Source organism: Canis lupus, chromosome 6 (genome assembly GCF_048164855.1).
Source record: "Canis lupus baileyi chromosome 6, mCanLup2.hap1, whole genome shotgun sequence".
Lineage (NCBI taxonomy): Eukaryota > Metazoa > Chordata > Mammalia > Carnivora > Canidae > Canis > Canis lupus.
In genome coordinates, this window is record NC_132843.1 from 25,986,876 (window position 1) to 25,992,875 (window position 6,000).

General features: G+C 37.8%; 1 pseudogene; it reads left to right on the forward strand.

The window, feature by feature from the left end:
• Positions 1–5,295: 5,295 nt before the first annotated feature.
• LOC140634871 (DNA-directed RNA polymerase III subunit RPC10-like) lies at positions 5,296–5,783 on the forward strand (annotated as a pseudogene).
• The last annotated feature ends 217 nt before the right edge of the window (positions 5,784–6,000 follow it).

The window sequence follows — 6,000 nt, forward strand, 5'->3', positions numbered from 1 at the left end:
CCACTGCACCACCGGGGCTGCCCGATTATGTATAGACTTACGAATCACTATGTATGTCTGAAACTAATGTAACATTGTGTTTCAACTAAATAAAATATTATTCCTTCTTCTGCCATCCTTACTATAAATATTTTCCCTTAAATCAGTGTATTTCAAAAGCAATTCTTTTTTTTTTTTTAAGATTTTATTTATTTATTCATGAGAGACACAGAGAGAAAGGCAGACAAGGCAGAAGGAGAAACAGGCTGCTCGCAGGGGGCTTGATGCGGGACTCAATTCCCAGAATGGGATCATGCCCTGAGCTTGATGCTTCATGCCCTGAAGACAGATGCTCAATGGCTGAGCCACCCAGGCATTCCACTAAAGCAATTCTTCGAAGTATCAAACAATGAACACGTATGGTAGTTAGATAATCAGTATTTAAGTGGTTCTAAGATAATAGTGTGCATGATTCATTTTGAAGTTCAGAGCAAAGTCAATTTAAGTATTTCTTTGAAACTATTTTTAAATCCAAGTTAACTGAATTTTCTATACTGTATTATTCCCATTGACTTAGATTCCAATATACTTTTCTGATGTGAAGAAAAAGAATGGAGCTAGTAGCCTTTATGATAATTGAACATAACCTTGACTATTGTCCAAATAAGTGGTGTCTCACTGGAAATATCATCTGTTGGAGGCCAACGGCAGAAAATTAGTTGACAACTGCTGCTTTAATTAACAGAACTAGTGGAAAGTCCACATGATACATGGTGAGCCCTCATATTATAGTGATCAGTTACATAATTGCTTGGCTTCTCTATTAGATTATAAGCTCTATGCAAACAGACTTGACTGTCTTGCTCATCCTTGTATTCTGGTACATAACTGTTGAATACTTGGATGAATGAGTAGTAAGAATAAAACTATCATGTGGTATATTCACTACATGCTGCCTTAACAGTTAAAATAAGAGTAGTAGAAATTCACATTTCTGTTTGCTTGTATGTGACTTTGCTCATGAAATTTTACCATGAACGTTTAAATGAATCAATTGTTCAGAAACAATCGTCCAAACTCTTAAAAATACTATTACTTATTTATTAAAAAAAAAACTTTTTTTATTCTATTTGTTTCTTTCTACCTAATTTAAAATACACATTGAGTAGGAAGTGAAAAAAAAATCTCCTGAGAAACCTTGCTATTTTCCTCTTGTCACATAAATAAATTTTATTTCTGTCAAATTAACACAGTATCTTGAGTTTAGACTCAAAATTAATTACATATACACCCTGCAGGTAAAGAGCTATCACAAATAAAGATCCTGGTCAATATGTTATATAGTTTTATACTGTTTTATTCATCTCATTCCAATGAAATGTCTTGACCAGGAATCCTGAACATTGCCTACACTTGTTTATAAAATATATTTCCTTCTTTGGTTTTCCTTATAAAGTGGCACTTGCCACCCCCTTCTCCCAATCCCATTACCCTTCCTTACATCAATTATCCCAGTACATGCTACTAAAGAAAGAGGCAGCAAAATATTCAAGCAATCCCTCTCAGATGAGACACACCATGGAGCAGCCACCATGGTACCATGTTTGGACTCACCTGGACTGTTCCAGGAACGCAGTTTCATCAGTTCTTCCCAAATGGATAAGATTTAAATTTGTCAAACTCACAGGGCACTGTTTAGAAAACCAGAATGCTGGTTTATTAATTTAAATTACAACACACATCAATACTTTTTCCCACTAGCCAAGGCAAATCTTTTTTGATAAATCAGACATTTAGGAAGTGAATTGGAAAAATCTATTCAGTGAACATAAAATAGTAGATCATTGGACATTCTTGAAAAAATATTTCTCTCAGGTTAAAGGGAAGTCTATCAGTCTGTCACAATAGAGAAACCTTCTCTAGAGACAGAATGCTCAAGCTGTCACATAAACACCTTTCTAGAAGGTGCTGCAAATGCATATAGATCCAGCCTGCTTGCTTTTTAACAGACATAAAAAAGCAAAAATATAAAGCACAAATCAATGCATGTTTTTCTATATTACAGCATCCTGTGCATCACTGACATTAAAGCTATGTTTTTTTGCATTTGTATTTTGTATATATGTGTAAGTAGTCAATGAAAGGTAGATGCTCTCATTATACTTTTGCATAATGATGGCTGTAATGGATAGAAATAATAGTCTACTTCAATCTTTATACAAACTAAAATTTTCAAAGGTTCAGATCTGGGTCAAATAAACTTCTTACTGGGATGCCTGGGTGGCTCAGCGGTTGAGCATCTGCCTTTGAGCAGGGCGTGATCCCGGGGTCCAGGATTGAGTCCCAAATTGGGCTCCCTGCAGGGAGCCTGCTTTTCCCTCTGCCTATGTCTCTGCCTCTCTCTGTCTCTCATGAATAAATAAATAAAATCTTAAAAAAAATATCTTACTAAATTTCTTACTAAAACATCATAGTCCATGTCATGTGCATATATAGAAAATGTAGACAATGTTTTACTTCTTAGTTTTACCAATATATTTACATCACTTTAATGTCAGTTATTTTTTAAAGTTCAATTTTGGTGACAAAATTATGTTTATGACTCATTTGAAAAATATCTAGTAAAATTTGAGACTGAATTCTATGATGACAGTGACTATAATCATTAATAATTTATCTCCTACTAGGTTAATGATTTCATGCTAGATAGGCTAGGAGAGACATATAAATATTAGGAATTCAAATCATGTTATCATACTCTTCATATAATATGTGAAATATAGTAGTAACGAGATAGTTTGAGTAGGCATTATAAAACCAAGCCTACAATACTGACTCCACATTCATTTGTTGACATATTTCCATTCATTTTAAAGCCAACTCTGATAATCCCCTAGTTAATTCTGTTATACAAAATTTCTCATCATTAAAGCTAAATATTTTCAATCTTAGGAGATTTTACTGTGGTCAATGTCACACTCAGCTGTCGGTTGGGGCAGCCTGAGTGGCCCAGCGGTTTAGCGCCACCTTCTGCCAAGGGCCTGATCCTGGAGGCCCGGGATCGAGTCCCACATCAGGCTCCCTGCATGGAGCCTGCTTCTCCCTCTGCCTGTGTCTCTGCCTCTCTGCCCACCCCCCCTCTGTCTCTCATGAATAAATAAATAAAATCTTTAAAAAAATAAAATGTATGCAAATTGTTAAAAAAAAAAAAAAAAGAAGTTGGTTGCTACCCTGGCATCCATACCTTCTATTCTTTGTCAATAATACTCTGATTTTCCTTGGAGACTTTATTCCTCCCAAATCTTTAGCCATATGGCTGAGATGGGAATGGTGCCTATGTCTAGCCTTTGAATTAAGTTCTGCAATTGGTTCAAGAATGGAAATATAGAGAACAAGTCTCATAATATGTGCACAAACTACAATAATTGATCTCTTTTTAGATGATATGTTTTACCTTAAGTATTTTGTAAACAGAAGGAGAGGCACCATATAGAGCCTGAGAATAAAGCTAACCCAAGTGGAAGCAGAGAGACAAAAGAGAAGCCAGATCTTGGTGATAATTGTTTAAACAGGTGGTGGGACCAGTCCTCACCCAGAACTAGCTGTACCACTGGCCTTTGAAGATAAAGCCAGTGTGTAACTCTTTTGTTCATTTGTTTGTTTTAGCTGTTTGAATATCATTTTCCATTGCACGTAACTAAAAGAGTTTTAACTGACATAGAAACTGACAACCTGATTTCAGAATTATATGAGGTTATGACATGTATGCATCTAAGAGATAACACAGCAGATCAAGTTATTTCTGCATTTAAAAAAGTTATTGAATACCTACTTATTCCAAGCTATATAGTAATGCTGAGGTGACAGGGTAAACAAAATATTCATGGCTCTTCCCTCAGAATGTTCTGCTTAAAAAAATTTCATTCACTTTGATTTTGAAAGGGCTTTGAAGAAGAGGACTAGAAGCTCCAGGAGGCTGATCACAGGGGAATAGACCTGCTCTGGGCTGTATTAATTCCCACAAGCTGCCCTGGTAACTACAAATTGGGTGGCTTGAAACAACAGAAATCTATTCTCTCAGTTCTAGAAGCCAGAATTCAAAAACCAAGGCGTGGCCAGGGACTTTGAAGGTTTTAAGGAGAATTTTTCACTGCCTCTCCCTGACTGTTGGTAGCTGCAGCAATCCCTGGGATTCCTTGGCTGGGAGCTGTCTCACTCCAAACTCTGCTTTCAGTGCCATATGGGCTTCTTCCCTGTGTCTCTGTGCCCCCAAATCTTTCTCTCGTTGGGGGATCAGGACTCCAATGTATCTTTTTGTCTGACACAATTATCCACCACAGGGTGTTAGGTAAGACTTCCTTGTCTGAGGTGATCATCCAGAGCAGACATCCAAGAATGGGAAATGAAAAACAGGGACATGTATTTTGCTGTAGGATGCATTTGCTGCCGTTCCCATTATTTCTGTCACAACCCATCCTTGCTCCTGTATTACCTTCCCATCTTTCATCTGCAATCCCGATACTGTAAGAGAGAGAGAAACCATGGAAGGGCAATTCCTAATGATGATAACAGAATCTCTTGGGCAGTCACTGAGCCACATGATAAATGAATCCTGCTTGCATATTTATTTCTAGAAAAATATTTTTTTCAAAGCTTTTGTTTAGAATAGGGGGTAGAGGGCAGCCCCAGTGGCCCAGCGGTTTAGCACCACCTTCAGCCTGGGGTATGATCCTGGAGACCTGGGATCGAGTCCCATGTCGGGCTCCCTGCATGGAGCCTGCTTCTCCCTCTGCCTATGTCTCTGCCTCCCTCTCTCTCTCTCTCTCTCTCTCTCTCTCTCTCATCTGTCATGAATAAATAAATAAAATCTTAAAAAAAAAAAAAAAGAAAAAAGAAAAGGGGGTAGAGCAATTAAGAATTTCTCTCTTTTTTTCCCGGAACATAAGATTGTATTTAATAGTTGTTTTGATCCTGGAAGAAATAAGCATGTAATCTGTTTTCTACCTTTAATTTTTACTGCTAATGTTAAACTATTAGCATATAAATTTTGTTAATTGCAGAAACTGCTTTAAAATTTTCTCAACTCAATGTTCTCAAAACAAAATTTAGATACTTTGCTGTGAACATTTCCAGAGACCCTATGTTTAGTCATCTCACATCAATGAGTTCCCTCAGTGACTAAGAGATTTTCTTCAGAACATAAACAGCCATGTCCCATGTAACTTTCCTCCTTCTCACCTGCCTACTAGTGGTAGACTTTATTGTCTTTTCTCCCACAGATGACTGGCACATGAGCTTTATTTAATACTTTAATACTTACTGATTGGCTGCAGGAATGGGTTGATCATGGAGGAGGGACAGCACTGCCACTGTTTTGCCTGCCCCTACGTGCACAACATCACCCACAAGGTAAGCAATCAGAAGTAATCAAAGCTCAAAGAACTGGATGATGTGCTTGGTGGAGCAGCTGTCTGGGAGAATGTTGACTCTACCACACAGTCATGACCTAAATGTGAACATCCTCGTGCCTATTTCATGTAGCTTCAGACCCGCTCTGCAGACAAGTCAATGATCACTTTCTACAAGTGCTGCAATGCTCAGTGTGGACACCGCTGGAGGGACTAGGGCCAGGATCCAGCTGTGTCACTGTCTGCGTACCTTGTTCCCTAGGGTGAATTCACAGCCAGGAGTGTGAACTGTTTGTCCTGAAGCATCTCTGCTGACATAGCCAAAAGCTTACCCTTTTACCAGAGGCTGGTCAGGGTACCAGCCCATCTGGGAGTCAGCGGATGAGCTCATTTATGTCCAGGGGGATTGTGTGTGTGGGGAAGGGTATTCATAAGTAAGTGTACTCTGTTTAATGTCCTGCTTGTGAATCTTGTACATATATTGGCTAATTGACATCTTTTCACCATTACCCTTCTTAAGTATGCACTCTGTTTTCACAATTAATAAAATAAAATTTTATAATATAGTACATTAGATGTATCTAAGTATTTAACTGTTAATTGTAAACTTATC